This window comes from Monodon monoceros, unplaced genomic scaffold, assembly GCF_005190385.1.
Source record: "Monodon monoceros isolate NGI ecotype Baffin Bay Population unplaced genomic scaffold, NGI_Narwhal_1 Super_Scaffold_22, whole genome shotgun sequence".
Lineage (NCBI taxonomy): Eukaryota > Metazoa > Chordata > Mammalia > Artiodactyla > Monodontidae > Monodon > Monodon monoceros.
The window spans coordinates 2,622,331-2,647,639 of record NW_021703779.1 but is presented as its reverse complement, the minus strand read 5'-3'; the positions used below and the strand labels follow the sequence as shown (position 1 = coordinate 2,647,639).

At 41.9% G+C, this 25,309-nt stretch overlaps 1 protein-coding gene and 1 non-coding gene across 3 annotated transcripts in view; both read right to left on the bottom strand.

The window, feature by feature from the left end:
* MID1 (midline 1) overlaps positions 1-25,309 on the bottom strand; it is a 180,926-nt gene that overhangs the window by 63,267 nt on the left and 92,350 nt on the right. The gene's annotated exons all lie outside the window — the stretch shown is intronic.
* Positions 3,948-4,020, bottom strand: TRNAD-GUC. The gene has a single exon. It is a non-coding gene; the product is annotated as a tRNA-Asp (tRNA).

The window sequence follows — 25,309 nt, the reverse complement described above, 5'->3', positions numbered from 1 at the left end:
CTGTGAAAAGGATGGGATCGTATTGAAACCATGGGCCCCTAGAATGAGCCCTCAGAGCTAAGCTGTACTTGAACATACAATCAAGGTAAATCCAATTGGATGCAAGCTCCATGAAGGGAGGGATCTTGGGCTGTTGTGTGAAATGAGGCATCTATCCCAAGCATCTGGCACCATATTTGGCACAGAATAGGCATTCACAAACTGTCTGTTGAATGAACAGATGGTGAAGAAGATCTTCCAACAAGAGACAAGGTAAAATGAAGTGAAGCAAGTAGCTATCATGATATATTACAAGCACTCAATACGCAGGTATTGGATTTGCTGGTTTTCCAGGACTGTACAGACACAAAAATATGTCTTAAGTTTTTTTTTTTTAGGGGGAAGGGTGTTGATTTTCTTTTTTTTTTACAGCCTTATTGAAATATACTTCACATATCATAAAATTCGCCCATTTAAAGTGTACGGTTTGTGGGTTTGAGCGTATTCGGAGTTCTGTAATCATCATTACAATCTAATTTTAGAAAACTGTCGATATCCCCTAAAGAATTCCCATACCCACTTGCAGTAACTCCACATTCTTGCTACCCACCCCATTTCAAGGCTTAGGTACCCACTAATCTATGTTCTGTCTCTTTATGGATTTGCCCGTTCTGGACATTTCATAAAAATGGAATCAGACAACATGCGATCCTTTTTGTCTGGCTTATTTCACTTAGCATAACGTTTTCAAGATTCCTCCAAGTCACAGCATGTGTCAGTACTTCATCCCTTTTTATGCCAAATATTATTCCATTTAAGCAATATACCACATTTTGTTTATCCATTCTCTAGTAGATGGACATGTGGGTTGCTTCTACTTTTTAGTTACTATAAACAATATTGCTATGAACATTCACGTATAAATTTTTGTGTGCGCATATGTATTCATTCCTCTTGAGTATAGGAGTAGAATTGCTGGGTCACACGTTAATTCTGTTTAACTTTTTGAGGGACTGCCAAACGGTTTTCCAAAGGGGCCGCATCATTTTGTATTCCAACAAGAAGTATGTGAGGCTTCCAATTTCTCCACATCCTTGTCAACACTTGATACTGTCTGTCTTTTTTGTTTTATTCATCCTAGTGAGTGTGGAGTGGCATCTCACTGTGGTTTTGATTTGCATTTCCCTGATGGCTAATGATGTTGAGCATCTTTTCGTGTGCTTCTTGGCCATATGTGTACCCAATTTAGAGATAAGACTATTCAGATCCTTTGCTCACTGTGTAATTGGGCCATTTGTCTTATATACTTGAATTGTATGATTTCTTTATATATTCTGGATACAAGTCCCTTGTTAGCTATGTGATTTGCAAATCTTTTCTCCCATTCTGTGGGTTGTCTTTTCATTTTCTTGATGGTGACTTTTGAAGCACAGAAGTTTTAAATTTTGATGGAGTCTAATTTATCTCTTGTTCTACTGTCACTTGTGCTTTTGGTGTTGTAGCTAAGAAACCTAATCCAAGGTCATGAAGATTTATACCTCAGTTTTCCTCTAGAAGTTTTATCTCCTACACTTATGTCTACAAACCATTTTAAATTAAGTTTTGTGTATTATTATGAGAAGTAGGGGCCCAACTTCATCCTTATATTTACGGATATCCAGTTGCCTAAGCACCATTTATTGAAAAGACTATTCTTTCCTCCACTGAAGTGTCTTAGCACTTGGTCAAAACTCAACTGACCACATTGTGAGGTCCTTAGGTTTTGAAGTGGCTGCTAACATATTCTCTGGTTAAAGATATTCTGGGTTTCATAACTCAAAAAGACACATGCACCCCAATGTTCATCGCAGCACTATTTACAATAGCCAGGTCATGGAAGCAACCTAAATGCCCATCGACAGACGAATGGATAAAGAAGATGTGGTACATATATACAATGGAATATTACTCGGCCATAAAAAGGAACAAAATTGGGTCATTTGTAGAGACCTGGTGGGACCTAGAGACTGTCATACAGAGTGAAGTAAGTCAGAAAGAGAAAAATAAATACCGTATGCTAACACATATATATGGAATCTAAGGGGAAAAAAATGTATTGCCGGGATTGGCCTCCTGTCAGGCTCCCTACTGTACTGTATGCAATTCCATACATACAATGGAATATTACTCGGCCATAAAAAGGAACGAAATTGGGTCATTTGCAGAGACGTGGATGGACCTAGAGACTGTCATACAGAGTGAAGCAAGTCAGAAAGAGAAAAACAAATATCATATATTAACGCATATATGTGGAATCTGGAAAAATGGTGCAGATGAACCTGTTTGCAAGGCAGAAATAGAGACAAAGACGTAGAGAACAAACGTATGGACACCAAAGGGGGGAAAGGGGGGGTGGGATAAACTGGGAGATTGGGATTGACATATATATACTAACTAATATGTATAAAATAGATAACTAACAAGAACCTGCTGTAGAGCACAGAGAACTCCACTTCACTGTATGGTAGAAACTAACACAACATTGTAAAACAACTATACCCTCCCCCCCCCGAAAAGAAAAAGAAGATATTCTGGTTTTGACTGAACCTAGTAAGACCCTGCTAGTAACTCTAGAGTAGGTGCCATGAAATGTGGTATGGAGTACGAGCTCTGCTCGTAGGATGCTACTGAGAAAGTGGAGGAGTATGTCCGTTTCTAAGTTGTCCTATTTTGTAAAATGAGGTGAATATTATCTGCTCTCTCAGTCAAGTGGGATTTTTGTGGTAAATACAATACCACAAGATATGAGGAATAATATATGGGGAAATGACTTACATTATGAAGCCATAGACAGACCTGAGGTAGTATTGTCTGCATTGGGAAGTAGTTTTGTTAAGAGACTGTGATTTAGTTTGGGATCTATTTCACTCTCAAAATCACTGCAATTTGGGTTACTCTATGGTAGGAAAGGTGTCTCAGTCACCATCATAACGTGGGGTTCAATTTACTCCAAATTCTGACTCATCCGCGTCGGCAGGCGGACTCTCAACCACTGTGCCACCAGGGAAGCCCTCATCTGATCATTTTAGGTCAAGTATTATCCTTAGATCTTTCAAAGAATACAGATGTGACCTTCCTTTGAAACTGGGAAAGTTGAATCTCTTTTCCCACTTTGATGAAGCTTCCAAATATCTGTAACCCTACCGTTCTTATATTCCAAAAGGTGCAATAAAATGAGTTGAATGCTATCCTATATTTCGAAAATCCTTCCAGTACAAAGAAGTTTTCCACAGTTGTGCTGTTTCATGTGTCACTTAAAAAAAAAAAAAGTTAATGATTTCATTGGACTTCATTTCTTATACGGGCTATTGATTAAAATACGGCAGGGTTTACTGGTTACTTGCCGTGTGTTCAGGTGTTTCCGGTTCCCTGGAAACTGGAAGCTCCTGGTTATGATTTTAGCTTGTATTTCTGATTCACATCTTTCGATTCAGAAACCACGAAGGCTGATGGAAGCGCTTTGAGTAGGGCCAATCTAAGGATTCAAGAAACAACCGCCAAACCTTCTTTTACAGACCTACACTTCTACCTCTGTGTCGTAAGTCTCCTTCTTGGTCCTTAACCTGAAGACAAGGGGGGTGGAGAGCATTAGGAATGCTGGCCAGTGGTAGCAGCTGCTGTATGCCACCTCTGGACCACATGGAAATAGGGTGCTTATCCCATAGAGCCCTTCACATCGCAGGGCAAAATATAGCTTAAAACTGAGCCCTCTTCCCATTTCAGCCTCCTCCCTGCTACTTTTTTTCTCACCTTCTTTGCACTCATGAGTAAATATCACATCAGCCCCTCATGAGGAGAAATTCGGTCACTCTCACCTCATCTGTGTGATGGCCTCAGCCATGTGCTCACCATGTATCTTCTCTACATCTGGAGTTACAGCTTCCTTTCTTTTCTTTTTTGGCCGTGCCATGCGGCTTGTGGGATCTTAGTTCCCCGACCAGGGATCGAACCCGGGCCCTCGGCAGTGACAGCACCGAGTCCTAACCACTGGACCACCAGGGAAGTCCCTACAGGTTCCTCTCTTGCCGCGAAATGCGTCATCCTACCCACCGTTGTCTCCTAGTCTTTAGTACTAACTTTGTCTCTTTGCAAAATACTCGAAATTAAATTCTTCTAAAGTGAGATCTAATCCCAATTCTTTCAGAACTTATTCTTTCCGGAGTTATCACCCTATCTTTTTTAAGGCCCTAACGAACACCTTTTCGGAGACTGGAAGTACCAGAGCCGATGTCACACAAGCTCAAGCCGTGACTGCTCTCAGAATACACTTGCAGCCTTCACTGTGAAAGAGCTACATACCGCTGTTGACCCATTCACTTATTCATTCAAATAACAGCAACTGGGTTCCCACAGTGTATGAGCCAGGATTCCAAGTGCTGGGCATACACTGTGACCCAAGAGAGACAAAGTTCCCATTATCACAGAGTTTACATGTAAGCGAAGGGCAACAGGCTGAACAAGCCGAGAAATAAATAAAAATTTCAGATCGTGACGTGTGTAAAGGAAATCACAGAGGGTAATGTGATCGAACACGGCTGAGAGGAGGGTTTTTTTTTGTTTTTTTTGCGGTACGCGGGCCTCTCACTGTTGTGGCCCCTCCCGTTGCGGAGCACAGGCTCTGGACGCGCAGGCTCAGCGGCCATGGCTCACGGGCCCAGCCCGCTCGCTCTGCAGCATGTGGGATCTTCCCGGACCGGGGCACGAACCCGTGTCCCGTGCATCGGCAGGCGGACTCCCAACCACTGCGCCACCAGGGAGGCCCTAGGGTCTTTTTTAATAGTGGTCATGATCAGACAAGAATTCTCTGACAAGCCTCTCGAGGGATGAAAAGGAACCAGTCAAAAGATGTGGAAAGGGTGTCTGCAGGCACTCCTGATGCTGCTTTTTTGTTTGTTTTTGTATTTAGCAATGTCTTTTTATTTTATTTTTTTAAACATCTTTATTGGAGTATGATGGATTTAACAGACCTCCTGGCAAACATTTAAAAATTCGTTTCTGACCTCCACGTCAATACTTGGGGCCTTTTCACATCCATTTGCAGACAGGCTCAGAGCGTGAAAAAAATGAGCCAGCACCCAGCTGCGGTTGAACAAGACACGTTCCGCCTTCTTGTTGCGGCTCTCGTAGAACCATAGGATGGGGACAACAGAAGTGGCACAGCACTAAGCAGGAAGCGCCGGCTCTGCAGCCACTTAGACTGGGTCTGAGTCCCCGCTCTAGCATCTGTTGGTGGGGCGACCTCAGCCAAATCACTTCACACTTCGAAACCTCCTTTTCTTGTTTATAAAATAAAGAAAATACAATCAACCAGGATGACTTATTTTTAGGATTTAAGATTATAATCTATGTGTGTGTGTGTGTGTGTGTGTGTGTGTGTGTGTGTGTGTATTTCCCTGACGAGCAATGGTTCATGATTAGCCAGTGTTCCTGGAGTCTTCATGGAGTGTAACTAGTGTGCATTTCGAGAATGGACTGTATTTATCTTCTATCTAGGGTGTCCACAGGTGTCCTAAACTAACTTTTTTGGGGGCAGGAAGGGTAAAATGGGAAGGGAAATTTGTAAGATACAGAAGAAGAGAGTCTTGCTTGTAGGGGGTTGCTAACCCACTGTCTCCTATTCCTAGGGTAATTTTGCAGCTTCTCTTTGACAGACTCTGACTTTCTGATCCATTATAGCCCAGTGAAAGAGAAACTGGCAAGTTGAATAATGAAGTGAGGCCATTGCTCCTGTCTCACCCTAGTAGTAGCCCTGAGAGCTAATTCAGCACAGGGCCACCGGCCACATTCATGCTTGGATCAGCTGCCAAGAATCAGCCACAGTCCCATGTAAGTTGCCACTGGGTGCACAGTTTATCTGCCTTTTTTAGAAATGCAGTTACATGTACACATTCCCCAGATTAGTTAATGATCACGTAAATGGGTTGGCTATTTTCTCCAGAGCACTTGGTTAGCCAGGCCCAGTAAAAAGTGCCCCCCGCTAAATTTTATGGTGTAATAGTGTTAACAGTATTTCACAGAAAGGGTGGCGTGAAACGGACAATTTATTATTTTGGTCTTGTCATATGTATATAAACATTCAAGGGATTTAATTACATCCACACACTAAAAATTGTACTACGTGTCTGTGAAATGTTCCTTAGAAGTCTGTAAAGTTTCTAAGTATTTCTAAAAACTTGCTCTTTAATTTTTAAAACAAATATATTTATTTATTTTTGGCTGCGTTGGGTCTTTGTTGCTGTGGGTGGGCTTCCTCTCGTTGCAGTGCGCGGGCTTCTCATTGCGGTGGCTTCTCTGGTTGCGGAGCACGGACTCTAGGCACGTGGGCTTCAGTAGTTGTGCCACACGGGCTTAGTAGTTGTGGCTCGCGGGCTCTAGAGTGCAGGCTCAGTAGTTGTGGCGCACGGGCGTAGTTGCTCCACGGCATGTGGGATCTTCCTGGACCAGGGCTCGAACCCGTGTCCCCTGCATTGGCAGGCAGATTCTTAACCACTGTGACACCAGGGAAGTCCCTGCTCTTTTAATTTGACTTGTATTCCACTGAGATGTTCAGTGCAGGGTATAATGCCATCAGATTTCAGATATGTGTGGCCTTCACATCTTTAGAAATATTTTATGGAACTCTTATAAGGAAATATCAATGGAGAAAAATATCTGGCCACTTCGCACAGGTGGAATTGGACTAATATGCATGTTAAAAACCTCTAGATTTTCAGAGTAAAACCTTTAAATTCCTCTTGTGAAAAGGATATGCTGACTTGTTAGATCACTTCCTATTCATACCCAATGCAAACAATGAAGTAAGCTTAGGAGAGGATGACCCCGATGTGCTAGGGAAAGGAAACTTTACTTCAGGGTGTTGAGCAAAGAAGGGTGCTGGCATTGCACAATTCCACAGGCCACCATTCACTTTGGGTTTTTTTTAAGATTTTTTTTTTTTTTTGATGTGGACCATTTTTAAAGTCTTTATTGAACTTGTTACAATATTGCCTCGGTTTTGTGTTTTGGTTTCTTGGCCACGAAGCACGTGGGATCTTAGCTCCCTGACCAGATATCGAACCCGCACCCCCTGCATCGGAGGGCAAAGTCTTGACCACTGAACCGCCAGGGAAGTCCCCACCATTCACTTTGAAAGCACGAGACTGGTGCCCCCGCCAACCTGTGCAGCCCAGGAGAGCCCCCTACCACGCTGGCCCACCATTAGTGTATTCTTGATATTGTACCCCTTTGGTTTAAGACTCTAAACCTTGATCCCCTGAAATCACTACCAACGAGACTGGGGGTTTAAAAGACAAATGTCTACTTTACAAATTTGCCTAGAATTGGTCCTCCTGGCAAAAGCAAAGCTGTAACATGATTCAAATGACGGTGACCTTGAGAAAGGTCAAAACTCTTTTTTGGAAGCTCAACATTGCTAATTATTAGAGAAATGCAAATCGAAACTACAATGAGATATCACCTCACACCCGTCAGAGTGGCCATCATTAAAAAAATCAACAAATAAGAAATGCTGGAGAGGGTGTGGAGAAAAGGGAGCCTCCTACACTGTTGGTGGGAATGTAAATTGATACAGCCACTATGGAGAACAGTACGGAGGTTCCTTAAAAAACTAAAAATAGAGTTGCCGTATTATCCAGCAATCCCACTCCTGGGCATGTATCCAGACAGAGCTATAATTCGAAAGGGTACGTGCACCCCTATGTTCACAGCAGCAGTATTTATAATAGCCAATACATGGAAACAACCTAAACGTCCATCAACAGGTGAATGGATAAAGAAGATGTGGTATAGGGACTTCCCTGGTGGTCCAGTGGTAAAGAATCCACTCTGCAATGCAGGGGACGCGGGTTCGATCCCTGGTCGGGGAACTAAGATCCCACATGCCGCAGGGCAACTAAGCCCGCGTGCCACAACTACTGAGCCTGTGCACCTCAACTAGAGTCTGCGTGCCACAACTACAGAGCCCACGTGCCCTGGAGCCTGTGCACCACAACTAGAGAAGAGAAAACCACACGCCACGATGAAGATCCTGCATGCCTCTACAAAGATCCTGCGTGCCACAACTAAGGCCCGAGGCAGCCAAAAATAAAATAAATCTTCTTAAAAAAGAAGATGTGGTATATACATAAAATGGAATATTACTCAGCCATTAAAAAAAGAATGAAATAATGCCGTCTGCAGCAACATGGATGGACCTAGAGACGATCATATTAAGTTAAGTAAGAAAGAGAAAGACAAACACCATACGATGTCACTTACATGTGGAATCTAAAATATGACACAAACGAACATATCTACGAAACAGAAACAGACTCACAGACCTAGAGAACAGGTTTGTGGTCACCAAGGGGGAGGGATGGATTGGGAGTTTGCGGTTAGCAGATGCAAACTAGTATACACAGAATGGATGAACAACAAGGTCCTACTGTAGAGCACAGGGAACCACATTCAATATCCTGGGATAAACCATAATGGAAAAGAATGTGAACAAGAATGTATAGATATGTATAACTGAGTCACTTTGCTGTGCAGCAGAAATTAACACAACATTGTAAGTCGACTATACTTCAATAAAATAAATTTTAAAAAAACCCTTTACGGTTTGCTGCTATGTTGATATTGCTGCTATGGTTTAAACTCAACAGCACTTTTCTCTATTACTAAGAATGTGGAATTTTGAGTCTGCATCCAAACTTAAAGGGATTAGTGTTATTGTATCTTAATAACACTATTATTTCACACTGTTATATGTCACAGCGTCCCTAACAATCCTGTCTCGTTCAAAAAGAAAAACACCGGAGGAGTGAATTCCCATATGCCCAGGGCTGGAGCAACTAAAGCACCACAGAGCAGCAGATGAGCTGAGGATGTGGCCAGGAAGACGAGGGTACCGGGAAATCTGTGTGCAAGTAGGCTCTACGTCCCACTGCAGACTGCTGGCCAGGTGCAAAGAAAAATGTGAGGATCTGAGGGTGCTTTTGGGTTTTATTGTCCCAGACAGCTGTAATGAACATTCCAGATCCTGGGGCAGAAGTTAGACAGAGCCGCCAGAAGGAACAATGAAAGGGATTCTAATATTTGAGTGTGTATATAAAACTGAGCCAAGGAGAGCTGAGGAAAAAGCAGACTGTATTACTGTAATTCATCTATCAATAATATGTTTATATGTAATCTTCATCCTCAAATTCTCTCACACCAAAGTCAAATATTTGTGGACTGAGCTGAAGGAGACGAGAGAGAGGAAGAATTGGCCACGTTCCCAGGGTCCCTGTCTTTGGAGGAGAAACTAGAGTACAGGATAACCTTTTAAAATATAATATTTAGCATGTTAACTTAATATTGAACACTTTTCACTAAGACTTTTAAAAGTCCAAGAAAGGCTTTAAAAAAAAAATAATGGAATTCCTTCATCAAGTGCTTTTGGTGAGAAGTAGTGATAGCATGGATAGAAGCCACATGTAATCCAACCTTTACTGTAGAGTACAACGTGGTGGAAAACGATTTGGCCCAGAGGAGACCAACTATACATATTAACTATCCAGATGGGATTTTGTTTTATTTCCACTATGCGATCAAAATAAAAAGCTCCCAGGAACCTCATGATAAATCCTCTTTTCTTGAGGTTTCTAAAATTATGAAGCTTGAACGCTGGATAACGAATCGAGATGCCATTAAAAACAGCAACAGGGCTCCCCTGGTGGCGCAGTGGTTGAGAGTCCGCCTGCCGATGCAGGGGACACGGGCTCGTGCCCCGGTCCGGGAGGATCCCACATGCCGCGGAGCGGCTGGGCCCGTGAGCCATGGCCGCTGAGCCTGCGCGTCCGGAGCCTGTGCTCCGCAACGGGAGAGGCCACAACAGTGAGAGGCCCGCGTACCGCAAAAAAAACCAAAACAAAAACAGCAACACACTGTGGTGAGCTAAGCAATAAAAGCCTTCCAATAAATGAAACATAATGGTAACGATACATTAAAACTGTCCAGCAAGAACGCCCGCCACCGCTAATGCCTAAAACTTGGAAACGTCACCACAAAAGAATTTTTCTCCCAAGAGTAGCACGCGCAACATGACCATCCAAGATGTTGTTGACGCTGGTCATTCTGCAGTAAAGCAAAATCGTCTAACGAGGTGAAATTATTTGTTTGTTTAAATGTATTTATTTTATTTATCTATTTTTGGCTGTGTTGGGTCTTTGATGCGCGCAGACTTTCTCTAGTTGTGGCGAGAGGGTGCTCCTCTTCGTCGCGGTGCACAGACTTCTCATTGCGGTGGCTTCTCTTGTTGCAGAGCATGGGCTCTAGGCGCGCGGGCTTCAGTAGTTGGGGCTCGTGCGCTTCAGCAGTTGTGGCACGAGGGCTCAGTAGTTGTGGCGCACAGGCTTAGTTGCTCCGCCACACGTGGGATCTTCCCGGACCAGGGCTCCAACCCGTGTCCCCCTCGTTGGCAGCAGATTCTTAACCACTGCGCCACCAGGGAAGTCCCGAGATGAAATGATTTAGAGTGAACAAGGGCTAGAGGAGGCAGGAGTTCAGAACTCAGGGTCCTGAGGAAGTCTTCCCGGGATCGAACACCAGGTCTTTCTTCCTTACTAGCTGTATGTTCTCGGCCACTTGCTTCAACTATCCATTTCTCAAGCGCCTCATCTGCATAATGTAGAAAATACCAACTCCTACCTGGCTGACCAGATGTTCCCCCAGGGGACAATGGCAATGTCTGGAGACATTTTCCGTTGTCACAACTGGGGGCAGGGGAGAGGGTGTGTGAGTGCTACTGGCATCTAGAGGGTAGAGGTCAGAGTTGCTGCTAATTACACACCCTACGATGCTCAGGACAGCCCCCACTAGAAAAGAGAATTATCCAAGCCTCAAATGTCACCAGTGTCGTGGTAGAAACCCCGGGGGTGCACTGCGGTGAAAACTAAATGAATGAGTGAGTACATGGAAAGCCACTGAGAAATGCTCGGCACGCTATAATTACTCAATAAATGTTAACTACCACTGTGGTTAAGAAGCTCTGTTTATCTGGAATGTCCACATACAATCAACACTTTATGTTCTAGGACCATGTGGCCTGGGCCAACTACCTGGGGACTTTCTAGCATGAATCAAAACTTGTATCCTTCATCATCTTTCACCAAAACAATAGCTTTGGAAGCTATAACATGAGGACCGATTCCAGAATTTTCGAGTTACTTTCAAATCCCGAATATAGCATTTCTTAGTCTTCTTGATGCAATGGGAGGTGAGGGTTGGAGATGAGTCTTCCATGATCTGGAGCAAGCGTTGGGAAACTTTGCTGTAAAGGGCTAGACCGTAAATATTGTAGCTCTGTGGACCGGAAGGCGTCTGCCGTAACTACTCCATGCCCCCGTCGTCATATGCAAGCAGCCACAGATGATACATAACCAAATGGGTGTGGCCGTGTCCCAATAAAACTTTACTTAAAACACAGGTGACAAACAAATCAGATCTGGCCCTAGGGGCATAGTTTGCCAACCTCTAGCACAGAGGAAAAGAGTCTATGGAGTCTGGAGCCTTTGGGCTTTGACGTGAAAGAGCCGCAGGTGTGAAAAATGTGTTGAATTTCTGTGAGAATGTTTTCTCATTTGCATACTTTCAATGAAGATATCTGTAAACTCTGTGGCACTTAACAGGTGCTTGATAAATAATAGTTTTCTTCCTTCAGGGCATGAACAGACGCAAAGACTGAACTCGTAGGATTTCAATTTGAAAGTGAAAACATACTTGCAGTATGGTTTTTACTCTGCCCGCCATGTCCTGCCGACTTCTGTCCCAGTTATACCAAATGCTGCTCTTCCCCTGAGGTGTTTCTCGGACTACACTCAAGTTAACTTCAGTCTTAACATTCTTGGCATGAATGCCGCTGACTTCCCTTTTTGTGTTTAATGGTAACTCTGTTCAAAGCCGTTCCAATATGAAGAAGCAGAATGGAAGGTGTTGCTCATAATTCATTCAAAAACAATAAACTCCTCCCTTCCTTTCTCTTATTAATTACACACTTTAGAACACAAGCGCTCTACACCCTTCCGTTTGGGTTGGGCACACTGAATGGAAAAAAAAAAACAAACCTGTTAATCTGTCATGGGCAGTTGTCTCTATCGAGTCTTTTCATAAAGTTTCTGGAGAGTGCTACTTTCTATGAAGTGATTCTGAACCAATGTATTTGGCAAAAATCTCCTTTTAGACGTTGTGGTCAGAGCTGAAAAGTAACTTCTGGAAGAGGATGGTTGAATGCCGGGGAGGATGGAGGTGATATGTTTCAGGGAAGGGAAGTCATTTCTGATGGAAAGAGGAAGCTTTTATCCCATGACCTTCCATTACTCATTTTCAATCTTACATGTCATTTCTCATTAAGTGGCATTCTTTTTAGCTGTTGTGCCATGATTCCTGAATAGCAATGGACTGGAAAAATACAAAGTTGGACTCCTATTCAGGCTTGACTTACTCAAGGGTGGATGCCATCTGCTCTCCTGCAGAGTTGCGGAGAACAGGGGTTGGAGGCCGGCTCTTTGGTCTTCCTGACAGTGAGTGAAGTAGACTTGATTATGTCACTGATTAGACTTGCACTTGGAAGTATAACTGGAAAATGTCAAGCTTTGTTCTGGCTTTCTGATATATCCACAAGCACTAACTACGACCCATCTTGCCTGGTTGTTGTCACTCTAGAATACCAGCAGAAGCTGGGAGGTTGATTTCTAAATATTTCTGATGCCCAGTGTTTACTAGTCATATTTATTCAAATACAGTGAAAGGGACAGTTTAGAGAAACCGAACAACTGAGCTATGGTCACAACGGGGAACATGGATTGGGTGCTATCATTCCGTTTGAGAGGAGGTCTGTGGCTCTGCTCCCCTTGGAGCGGAGCATGAGACCAGGATGAAGTACTAGTTGTCACCAGGAAATACCAGTAGGGGTGTGGGGAAGTGAGATAGGAGGAAACGTATGCAGCCAGTTAAGTGTGATTTTACCAAGGCCACTGTGGTCAAACGGAGATGAATCCCAATGGGTAACTTTGGGAAACAGTGCAGAATGCTGTTTCCAGCTGATGGGGAAGGAGAAGGGTATTTATCTACTATGTCCCATGAGTGGCTGGTTGAAGCCTGTTGGGGGGTGGGTGGGCATGAACTCCTCTCTGGAATTAACTGGGGTGGGGGTGGGAAAAGCCCCCAGGCAGAGTCTTAGCCTCTTGCAGCTGGAAGCTCTCAGGCCCGCGGACACGGGACTGGTGAGTACATTACGGGCCTGGCACTGACAGTTAGAAAGGAGTGACTGCTAGCTGGATGTTCCTTAAATTCCTTAAAGAAGAGCTGTCATAGAGGTCAGAGGACACTGGTGTCACAGTCGTCCAGTCTGTCCTATATGTAGCTCCAGTGACTTACTTAGGACTACTTGCAGAGCTAAACGGAGTTTGCATCCGACAGCACTTTCTATCCTAACCTTGGTCAGTCCTAACCTTGGGGCCACAATCCACCTACAAACTTCCATTTGCAACGGACCGTGAACGGGTCTAAATCTGAGCAATGGGTCTAAACTCCAGCAACAAAGTTGCCTGGAAAAGAAAACGCATGAAATCTAAATACATATATTTCTCTCCCTCTCCCCCCCCAACCCATTAACTGAAAGGTCAGCTGTATTTCTATACACAAACCTGACAGCTGTTGCCTTCTCACCTTCCTACCTGGGCAACAGAAGGCTCTGTTTATGTTTGTCAGGATCAGGGGGTGGCAAGGAGGTGGCATCCTGCCAGGTGGTGGGACCGCTGCTTTCTTTAATTTTATTACCAAGAACAAAGCCCTCTTATTGTTTAACAGGACACTTAAAGGCAGGCCTCATAAGCATAGCTCTCATTTTTTTGAGACCACAAATATGAGGAATTCTTTAAGGCCATGTCATGAAAAACAGAAGGAAAAAAGTACTTTATTCGGCAAAAAATTAAAGCAACCCTTTGTTGAAGCAGTCGGCGCCCGACTCCAGGTCAGCACGTGTGCGCGCTCACTGTCTATGGCATTCGTTTCCATTGTCCACTGAGGCGGCCATTGTTTCGTTAAGGTTAGATAGAGGCTATGTCAGAGCTACAAAAGAAATCACCTTCCTCTAGGAGATCATCTCTTTGCCATCCTCATTCCCAGATAACACGCTAAAAGAAGGAACCTTGTGCACCAAAAATAAACAAGCCGACACTCTCCCCTTGCAAACTCTATTTATAAAACTGGGAACCACGCGGATCTTAATGCAGTGATTCTTCTGATTCTGCCAGCAAACTCAACTTCTGATGCCGTCCCTGCTTCTTAGCTCTGAGCTTTAGAGTACACGTGGCGAAAGCTACTGCTCTCCAGAGATCTTTGCAATAGTCTTAGTAGCTAAGGAACCAAAGTAAGAGGAAATGCGCATGCCCTTATCCCTCCCTGAATAAGGATGTTACCGTTGTACAAGTGATGATACACGAAGCAACCCTATGGACTTGTTGAGCGCCTACCACACTAGAAAGGGAACTTTGCCTTTTCGAGAAAATGACTGCACTAGAAAACAATTAGCAAACATGCCAAGCGCGCACATAATTAACGGCTAAACCATGGGCTACAGAAGTTCTAGCACCGTGGGGTCCAGTATGACAGCCACTAGCCACTTGCAGTTTCTGAGCACTTGACATGTGGCTAGTGTGAACCGAGATGTGCCGTGAGGATGAAACACGTACATCAATCACTCTTGTACTGATCACGTGTTGAAATGATGTTTTGAATATATCAGGTCCAATACATTGTCTAGTACAATTAATTTTCACTATTTGGTTTTACTTATTAAAAACTGTGTTTACTCGGAAATTTAAAATTATATATGTGGCTCCCATTATATCTCGACTGAACAGTGAATTGGGAGGCTTCACTCTGGCGGGGTTGGGGGTGTGGTCTTTCCTAGGCCTCACGTTCTTCTAACTGACTTCCTTTGCATCTTTCACCTAGTGGGTCTGCACCATCTCTCTTTGAAGCTAGCCAGGCTTACTTACTTTCCTAGGGTTCTCTTCTGAAACTGCGGTGGCACTCAAAGTTATGAAGTGAGGAGAAGGGGAGATGGGAGGGAAACTGGAGAGCACTGCTGCTGTTCAAGATGGGCTTTGCCGGAAGGACAGTGACAGGTGAATCTAATCTGGTGTGAAAGAGAAGAGGAAAGACCACAGAATTCAGATGTCTGTCAGTTGCTGATTTTGAGGCTGCAGTGTGAGTGTGTGTGTGTGTGTGTGTGTATCATGAGAGTCTGATATCGAAAACGTCACCATCTTCAGACCTAAGTTGACTATCCGTACTACACTTGTGGAGGTGTTTAAAAGGGTTTCCCTCCACTTAATTCCAAGTGGCCTTCTGGTCATTTTCTAAGGAAAAGAAACATACTGTCCTGCTTCCCAAGGAGTCCAACCAACTAGGAGAGGGAATACGCGGGCACTTAAAGGTCATGAGGATTCTTGCCCAAGGACTGTACCTATATCAACAAATCACTATGCAGTTCTCCTTAAGCTTTTAAGTTGAAATTATGGATCTCATTATTCTATTCATAAATTCAAGAAATTTTATGAAACCAAGAATAATCACTCTCAGGGGTCCCTGAATCAATGTCTGATTAACTCAAGTTGAACAGACTCAACTCCATTAAACAGTCACTTCCATCTATATATTAGTTGATTCAGTTCCAGTACACATTTTAAGAATTGAGGTAAAACTTACATACAGGGAAATGCATAAATAAATCTTAAGGGACAATTCAACGGGTTTTGATAACCAACCTAACCAACAGCTTAATCAAGATATGTTTTCACTGCCCCAGAAAGTATCCTCAAGCCCCTCTTCCAGTCAATTTTCACCCCCTCAGGTAATCACTGTTCAGATTTTTATCACCAAATTCCTGTAACATTTTAAATTGTGTTTATAAATGTAACATATGCAATTTACTTTATAACCACTTTAAATGCTTAACGGGACAAAATTAAAACCCTAACAAGGTAAACCTTCCCAAGTCCTTAGGTAGCTCTCAGAAATCTAATAAAAACTTACAAATGTAGTGAAACTCTAGTTCTAGTGAACATTCTAACGTTGGCTTGAAACAAACGACTTTATGCTTTCACCTTAAAATCAGAGGTCTAAAATAAATTACATGTTTCAGATTAGAATCTCAAAGCTAACCTGTCAAATTTCTGTAGTATGTCATATTCTCTTTAATGCTACAAACCCTTAAAATACAAACGTATGTTTTAGTCCTAAACTGTAACCCAAAATACTGATTCTATGCCTATTATTTACGTTTTCATTTTTTTTGTTGTAACATCATTCTCAAACTTCCAGGGGAGGAGGGAAAAAAGAACTTTATTTACTTAAGGAAGTAAACTGGTCATCTCAAAGAAGTTGAGGTTACCAGGTCAAGGATTAACAGTCAAAGATTTGAGAATAATTCACAAGACCCGAAGGCTCACTGGTTCTGCTGGTACCACTCATGTATACCCATTGGGCCCTCGCTATCATGGGTTGGACAGGGTTTCCAATTCCCCAGCAGATGGGAATGTTTCTGGTCATGAGAGTTCCCCCTAGGAATTTTTAATCATGTCTTTCAACTCTATCACCTGGTTTGGGTAGCTGAGGTCGGGTAACCACTCCAGTTGCTTTACTACTTGATTGGATTCAACCCATTTCTTTACTGGCCGATTCTTGTTCTGTCTGGCTTCAAGTCATATTTCTGTGGTGACATTTACCTCAAAGGGCCATGAGGATATTGAAGTCAGGAAGTTACAGTAGGAGTCTGTCAAGTGGTCATTATCGTTTCTCATATACATTTGCATAAGGCCTACCATTTTTGCTTTCCCTACACCACAGTCTACACCTTGCTGTGGAGCTATACCCACTCGATACAGTAACCATCTCTTTCTAACACCTGCAAGAACAGACAAGGCACCATCTTCCTAACCTGGGTAAATAGATGGAAGGTATCCTTGAACTTAGCACAGCCTAATGCTAAGCTTGCCAAGTCAGAGAATTAGGCTACTATGATAGTTTTCATCACCTCATATATATGAACCTGCTGTTATATCTAGTGAAAATACTTTTAAAAGCATAGTAAAAGCTCTATCATAAATTCCTAAGCCAGGAAGTTACCTCACTTGGTTGTAAAAATCTTTTGTGCTGGTCCTCACTGAAAGCCTTGTACATTCAGGGGTAGCCTCAGGCTTTTTAAATAGCTGAATTTAAATTTTCATATTTCTGTTCCAAACAAAAAAAGCCAGCGCTACAACTGCGCTCTTGTTAACAAACATTTGATATGCATGACTCATCTATTTTGCTGGGGAGTTTCAAAATTAGAACAAAGCTTTTCAGTTTTCCCTACAACATTTAGCAATTAAAAACAGAAGTCAGTTGAATAAAGGTAAAAGATGATGTGTCCTGTTTTTCTCATAATCTTATATACAGAGATAATTTCAGCTTGATTATCACAAAAAGCAATTTTATATTGAGAAAAATAATTTCAACTAGATATTTTTAAAAAACTTTTATTGACGTATAGTTGATTTCCAATGTTGTGTTCGTTTCTGGTGTACAGCAAAGTAATTCAGTTTTATCTATCTATATTCTTTTTCATATTCTTTTCCATTATGGTTTATTACAAGATATTGAATATAGTTCCCTGTGCTATACAGTAGGACCTTGTTGGGTTTTTTTCTTCTTTTTAAAAAAAAATGTATTGCGGTATAGCTGGTTTATAAACTAGATATTAAGACCCAGAAACAAAAGAGGCTGGTTCAGTAACAAAATGATGGATTGATGGGTGGGATCACACTTGTCTCTGGATGGCAGGCACAGGAGCAATAATGGGACTCAGTTTTCTACCTGACGGTCACCTTCTCACCTGGGATCATTCCTTTCACACCTCGGACTGTCTCACCTGGATCCATCCAACTACCACCATCTCAAGTGAAAGCTGAGTTAGAACTATGATGGCAATTAAAAAAATTTGTCATGACCCATTCTTATCATTCTTTATATCACACCAGAAACAACTCTGCTGCTCTAATCAAGCATCTAAATATTTCAAGGCAAGAAGGTTGTGTGTGGAATAGGGTAAGGGGAGACATGATAAAGAATTCCTGTGTTATGGGGAGAAACTACATTAAGATATATGTCAGTAAAACCATGACTTTGCTCTTCATTCCTAATGCTCAACCATTTGGCCTCCCCAATTAAGGCAGATTATTTCATATCTAAGTACTAGCCTTGGAAATCTGCACTGCTGAATTCAAATATGTAAGAGGGATTGTCTTCAGAGGCAGGTACACGTGATCATGCTCCAATACAAACCACCTGGTAGGATTCTGAATCTGACACAATAGTTCATTCCATCCAAATTGGAAAGACTATAGATGATAAAAGGTTTGGATCATGTTTTAAAAAAAGTTTCAAAGCTGAAATTTGGGAACGTTATTCTGAAAGTAATACCAAAGTAACTAAGCCTTATATTCATTCATTCATAAGATTCATCTCTTATTCCAAAATACTGGAAGACGTTCTACTGATGTCTTCTCATTATTCTTCATGAATGTAACTAAGAAGGAAACAGGATCCAATGCCCTTTATGAATCAATTTTTTTACGGCAAGAGCACAGACATTCAAGTATGTGTTACATACTACCTTAATAAACAAGTTAAATTTAATCTCCACTGAGAAAAGCTAAATTTGCTTCTTGAGTTGTCAATTTTAGCAACCTTGGTTGAGTAAACTGGATACAAAGCCATTAAACACATGCAGTAGCCAAAAATGAATCTTCTCATGATTCAAAGACATGGAAAGATATCCCATGCTCTTGGATTGGAGGAATATTGTTAAAATGGCCATACTACCCAAAGCAATCTACAGATTTAATATGATCCCTATCAAAATACCCATGACATTTTTTCACAGGACTAGAAAAAATAATCCTAAAATTCATATGGAACTGTAAAAGACCCAGAATCGCCAAAGCAATGCTGAAGAAAGAGAACAAAGTAGGAGGCATAACCCTCCCAGACTTCAGACAATAATACTACAAAGCTACAGTAATCAAAACAGCATGGTACTGGCACAAAAACAGACATATGGCTCAATGGAACAGAACAGAGAACCCAGAAATAAACCCACACACCTACAGTCAATTAATCTTCAACAAAGGAGGCAAGAATATACAATGGGAAAAAGGCAGTCTCTTCAGCAAGTGGTGTTGGGAAAGTTGGACAGCCACATGTGAATCAATGAAGTTAGAACTCACCCTCTTACCATACACAGAAATAAACTCAAAATGCCTTAAAGACTTAAACATAAGACATGACACCATAAAACTCCTAGAAAACACAGGCAAAACATTCTCTGACATAAATTATACCAATGTTTTCTTAGGTCAGTTTCCCAAGGCAATAGAAATAAAAACACAAATAAACAAATGGGACCTAATCAAACTTACAAGCTTTTGCACAGCAAAGGAAACCACAAACAAAATGAAAAGACAACCTACAGAATGGGAGAAAATATTTGCAAATGATGTGACCAACAAGGGCTTAATTTCCAAAATATACAACAGTTCATATAACTCAACAACAACAAAAAAACAAACAACACTATCCAAAAGTTGGCAGAAGACTTAAATAGACATTTCTCCAAAGAAGACATACAGATGGCCAACAGGCACATGAAAAGATGTTCAACATTGCTAATTATTAGAGAAACACAAATCAAAACTACAATGAGGGGCTTCCCTGGTGGCGCAGTGGTTAAGAGTCCGCCTGCCGATGCAGGGGACACGGGTTCGTGCCCCGGTCTGGGAAGATCCCACAGGCCACAGAGCGGCTGGGCCCGTGAGCCATGGCCGCTGAGCCTGCGCGTCCGGAGCCTGTGCTCCGCAACGGGAGAGGCCACAACAGTGAGAGGCCTGCGTACTGCAAAAAAAAAAAAAAAAAAACTACAATGAGGTACCACCTCACGCCAGTCAGAACGGCCATCATTAAAAAGTCTACAAATAACAAATGCTGGAGAGGATGTGGAGAAGAGGGAACCCTCCTACACTGTTGGTGGGAATGTAAGTTGTTGCAGGTATGGAGGTTCCTCAGAAAACTGAAAATAGAATTACTAGATGATCCAGCAATCCCACTCCTGGGCATATATTCGGACAAAACTGTAATTCAAAAAGATACGTGCACCCCTATGTCCATAGCGGCACTATTCACAACAGCCAAGACATGAAACAACCTAAATGTCCATCAAAAGATGAATGGATAAAGAAGATGTGGTAGATATATACAAGGGAATACTACTCAGCCATAAAAAAGAATGAGATAATGCCATTTGCAGCAACAGGGATGCAACTAGAGATAATCCTACTAAGTGAAGTAAGTCAGAAAGAGAAAGACAAATACCATACGATATCACTTATATGTGGAATCTAAAATACGACACAAATGAACCTATCTATGAAACAGAATCACTGACACAAAGTACAGACTGGTGGTTGCCAAGGGGGAGGGGGCTGGGGGAGGGGTGGAGGGGGAGGTTGGGGTTAGCAGATGTGAGCTTTTATATATAGGACGGATAAACAACAAGGTCCTACTGTAGAGCACAGAGAACTATATTCAGTATCCTGTGATAAACCATAATGGCAAAGAAAAGAATGTATCTATATGCATAACCGAATCACTCTGCTGTACAGCAGACATTAACACAACATTGTAAATCAACAATACTTGAACTTAAAAAAAAAAAGAATCCTCTCCAGAGAAGATGAAGTTCTGTGTAGTCCAAGAGTTCCTTTTCTCCTTTGTCCTGAGAATCCTAAGACTTAAACTTAAGAGACCAATCTTTACCACAGTGGCTTCTCATAATCCAGTTTCTGAATGCCACCATATTTGCAGTATCACCTTATCCTTATTCCAGAGCTGTTCAACGAAGAGCCATGGATGACTGTGGGTTGTCTGATGTGGTTCCAGAATCTGACTCTAAATATACCTTGAGAACATTCTCACAAGGGCTCATGTGGGGTAGGAATCTAACCCTTATCTGCAAGTGACAGTGGATCACGACTTTGGACGTTCAAGTTGGCCCCTAGCAGGATACACGTCATCCAAGATCAGAAACCTGTCCACAAGATACAAACAGCACCTCTGGTGTTCGGATGGTGGTCTTAATCCAGTGGCTGTAGATGGAGCAACTGTCAAGGTTTCCATAGACAGAGAATGCTCTGACATAAAACGACACAACAAAATGAATTGAAACATAAAGGTTCATCTTTCTTTTAACCCAGCAATTTTTTCCTTATTTCAAAGTTTACATTTGAATGCTTTTTAGAGCTTGGTGAATGGCTGAAAAATTCTTTTACAGACCCGCATCTGTTTTCCCTAATCGGTTTTTACCATTTCTTAAGCTATTTTATTAAAATAAAAGAAAAAAAATAATTTAAAGACTTGGTGTGAAAATCAACGGCAAAAGGACACAAAAAAAGTGAGTATAAACAAGGCAAGATAAGCCAAAGGACTAAAAAGCTAAAAAGCCAGGACTTTGACGGGATGCTGGCTTAGAGAATGGCCTGCTAGGATGAGCTTGGGCAAGGACGGTGAAGTCAGCTGAGCCTTTATCTTCTCCAAAATGCTATGGCAATTAGACACCCTTTCATAGTTTTTCTCTACCATCTCAATGTGGATTTAGTCACTGGTTACCTGTAATTCCCAAAATGAGTATCTATTGCATATCCGGGTATTGTATTCCCTGTGAAAGAACTCGATTCTCAGAATGTGTGGAGAATATGATATCCGTCATTGATTCTAAGTATTTGCTTAGCTAATAAACTAGGTCCTCTGATTTTTAAAAGAAAATGGGGAGGGGGCTTCCCTGGTGGCGCAGTGGTTGGGAGTCCGCCTGCCGATGCAGGGGACGCGGGTTCGTGCCCCCGGTCCGGGAGGATCCCACGTGCCGCACAGCGGCTGGGCCCGTGAGCCATGGCCGCTGAGCCTGCGCTCCGCAACGGGAGAGGCCACGGCAGTGAGAGGCCCGCGTACCGCAAAAAAACAAACAAAAGAAAAGAAAATGGGGAGGAAGACGAGATGATGAAGAGAAATAGTCCATGTATGATCTAAAAATGTGAAGTGCTACAGCTGATCCAAATTCTGACCACTTTTCACGGACTCGTTCTACACCCCATAACTAACTCCAAACTCAACCCAAGGCAATTTTCTATTGCATTCTTCCCTTGCAGAAAACAAAACTCTGGCTAAAACCCACTAATTTTTAGAATCCCACCAAATTACACAAACATTTCGTGGGAGTTGACCTGATGTTGCCTTTTGAGTCCTAGACTGCCTTGGCCTCATACCCTCTGTCCTCTAGTTTTAAAAAAAGTTGGTACTTACTATCAAAAAGCTATTTCACTTGCTTGTTTAAAAACAAGCTATGAAAACAATGGGGATGGGGGTGGGAGACCTTCAAACTCTTTTCATTCTAAAGAAAAGCAGAAGTGAATCCCAGGAAGGAGGTGTGGATTTATAAGGATGTGGCATTTCCTCAGGATTTGGTGGGAATTCATTGATTTCATTTACAACAATTGAGAGTTGCCTCTGGGCTTTGAGTGTTTTTAGCTCCAGCTGGCACAGGGATTATTTTCCCCTGGAAGGCTCATACCCGAACACAAGGACACCTTCAGGCAGAGGAAAAGGAAGAAATAAGGTCTAGGAACCTAGGATGTGAACCAGGAAATTCTTTTCCACTGCACTGATTTAAAAGACTGTCATGCTGGTGCCTAACAAATCCCACCACCTTTTTTGGAGCTTACTAGTGCTGGGACATTTTCCCTTGGATGTGTGATCGTTTTGCATCAAGATATCCACACTATTTTCCCAATAACCAAAAATCTCATTTCCTGAAAAGAGTGAGGGATGCTAATTGTAATTGTGAAATTTACACAGCGTTCCTCAAGCCCTCACTAAACCTTCAAAACCAAATAAAGTTCAAACTCAGATGCAATGTTAAAGTCCACTGAACCCTCATCTCTCCAAAGCCAGTTCCTACTTATCCACCCTCAAACACTTTCTATTCCTATAGAATGAACTCCTGGCTTTGTGTACATACAACTCTTCATTTTTCCATCCCCATGCCTTGGTTTGCCCTGCAAGCAGTGCCTCTCCCGTGTCTCCACAGGCCCGAATGTTACCCTTGAAGGCAGCCTCACACCGTGTATGACCTCTCCCAGCTGAAAGAAATTTCTCACTTCTCTGAAATTCCAAAGTATATAATCCCAACCTCTCTCATGGCAATTCATTTTTCTATTTGGGATTGCTCTTTCATCTTAGTTGAGATAGTAAGCTCCGTGTGGGCAGGGTCCTTTCCACCTAGCACAGGGCAACACACACAAGGAGGACACTCGCCACGCACTAATGGAATGAACTGGTGCGACCACTTACCAAACCAAAGTAACTGACCTCAGACAAAAGTTGACACCCTCACCCAGAAATATGTGTTTAGTGAACACAGCTCGGAGATCAACAGTGTCCAGAACAGGAAGAGGAGAAAGTCAGGTTAAGCTAAATTATCCACATCTTGGAAATAAGGCAAAAAAGAAGACTGAGTCGTTCTGGTGTCATACTAGAGCGGACTCCATGAAACCAGCCTAAGGAAGGGGTCATCTGACTCTCCAGGCTGGGATGTAACGGAGTTTGACTTTCTATTTACTATTGATGAGGGCTTAGTCTCTGCAAAGTTAAATGTTAACTTAGAGAAAACTGATGGTATGCAACTTATTTTGCTCAAATGTAATGATTTTATTGCCCCTTAGGTCACCAACCAGTTTTGCATTGAATTTAGCTGTCTTACTCTAGCATCCTTTTACCTCCCAACCCCCATGTTTGTACGTATCAGTCTCTGATACGAATCCTCCTTTAAGCCAGCTTTATCATCTTGCTTATTCCTTCATCAAAGATTAAATGAGGCAGACTCATTTGATTATTATATGAGATTTAGATGCTCAATTTTTTAAAATTATACTTTGAGAATATGAATAACTATGAATAAGGGCACACGTAAAAATAGGTACTGCTGGTATCATTATTTTTCTACTTATAATTTTCTTTGATTTTTATCTAGAATCAACTTCCTAAGTACCAAATTTATTCACACACACATTTCTTTCCATTCCAAAGGATTTATACAGAAATAATAACAGTGAATGGAATGAATATTCTTTACTCTTTGTCTAGAATAACTTCTAATGGCATGTACGTGTCTATTTGAAAGTCTGCTGCAATCAGTTCAGTAATACCTTTATTTTAAAAGCCTGTATGTCAACTAAATACCTAATCTTTTGAAATAAAAATAGAATCTGCTTGTAAATTTTGTGAATGCCACATCTATCTATCATTTGAAATTACTGAACATTACAGAATGTAATTTTACATGTTAGGATGAACAGCATTTTTGTAAGTTCAAGCCATACTAATATTGCATTAGGAGCGAGACAGTTGTTCTGCAATCACTAAAGGCCATAATAGAAACCAGACACTAATGCTTTAAGAAGTAACTAGCTGAAACTGAATGCAATAATCACCTAATCCATAATGCATTTGTAAGATTTTGCCATACAACACAGATAATTTTTTCTTTTCTTTCTTTTTTTTTTTTTTAACTGAAGAGAAATAATTCTTTCTTATGGTCCTAAACATCAAATGCTATCACGTCATAAAAACGAAATATAGCACATGGATCATTGTTTTGTTCATCCATTTAATTCTATAATACCTATTCACTTCACCCTATAATGAAAACATTATGCTTGTTCACTATTATTTACAATGTTGTTAAATCAGCAAGGCTCCAAATGCTCCCTCGAAAGATCACCGCCAAAATCGAATCTGTTCCAAACGGAGGGTTAGAAAGACCTGGGTTCCGCAACTCGCCCTTGCTGTCAGTGCTGCCTGCATGCTCTTGACTTAACCCCAACATGCTGCAGTTGTGGTCAATTTCATGGAAACATATCTGACAACCAAGGTGTATTTAATACACACCTGTAATGGGATGAATTGTATCCCCCCCAAGAAAAGGCATGTCCAAGTCCTAACCCCTGGTATCTGTAAATATGACCTTATTTGGAAATGGGGTCTTTGCAGACGGAATCAAGTTAAAGTGAGTTCATACTAGAGTAGGGTGGAGCCTAATCCAATGACAGGCGTCCTTGTAAGAAGGAGATTTGGACACAGACACAGAGACCCACAGGGAGGAGGCCACGTGACGACAGAG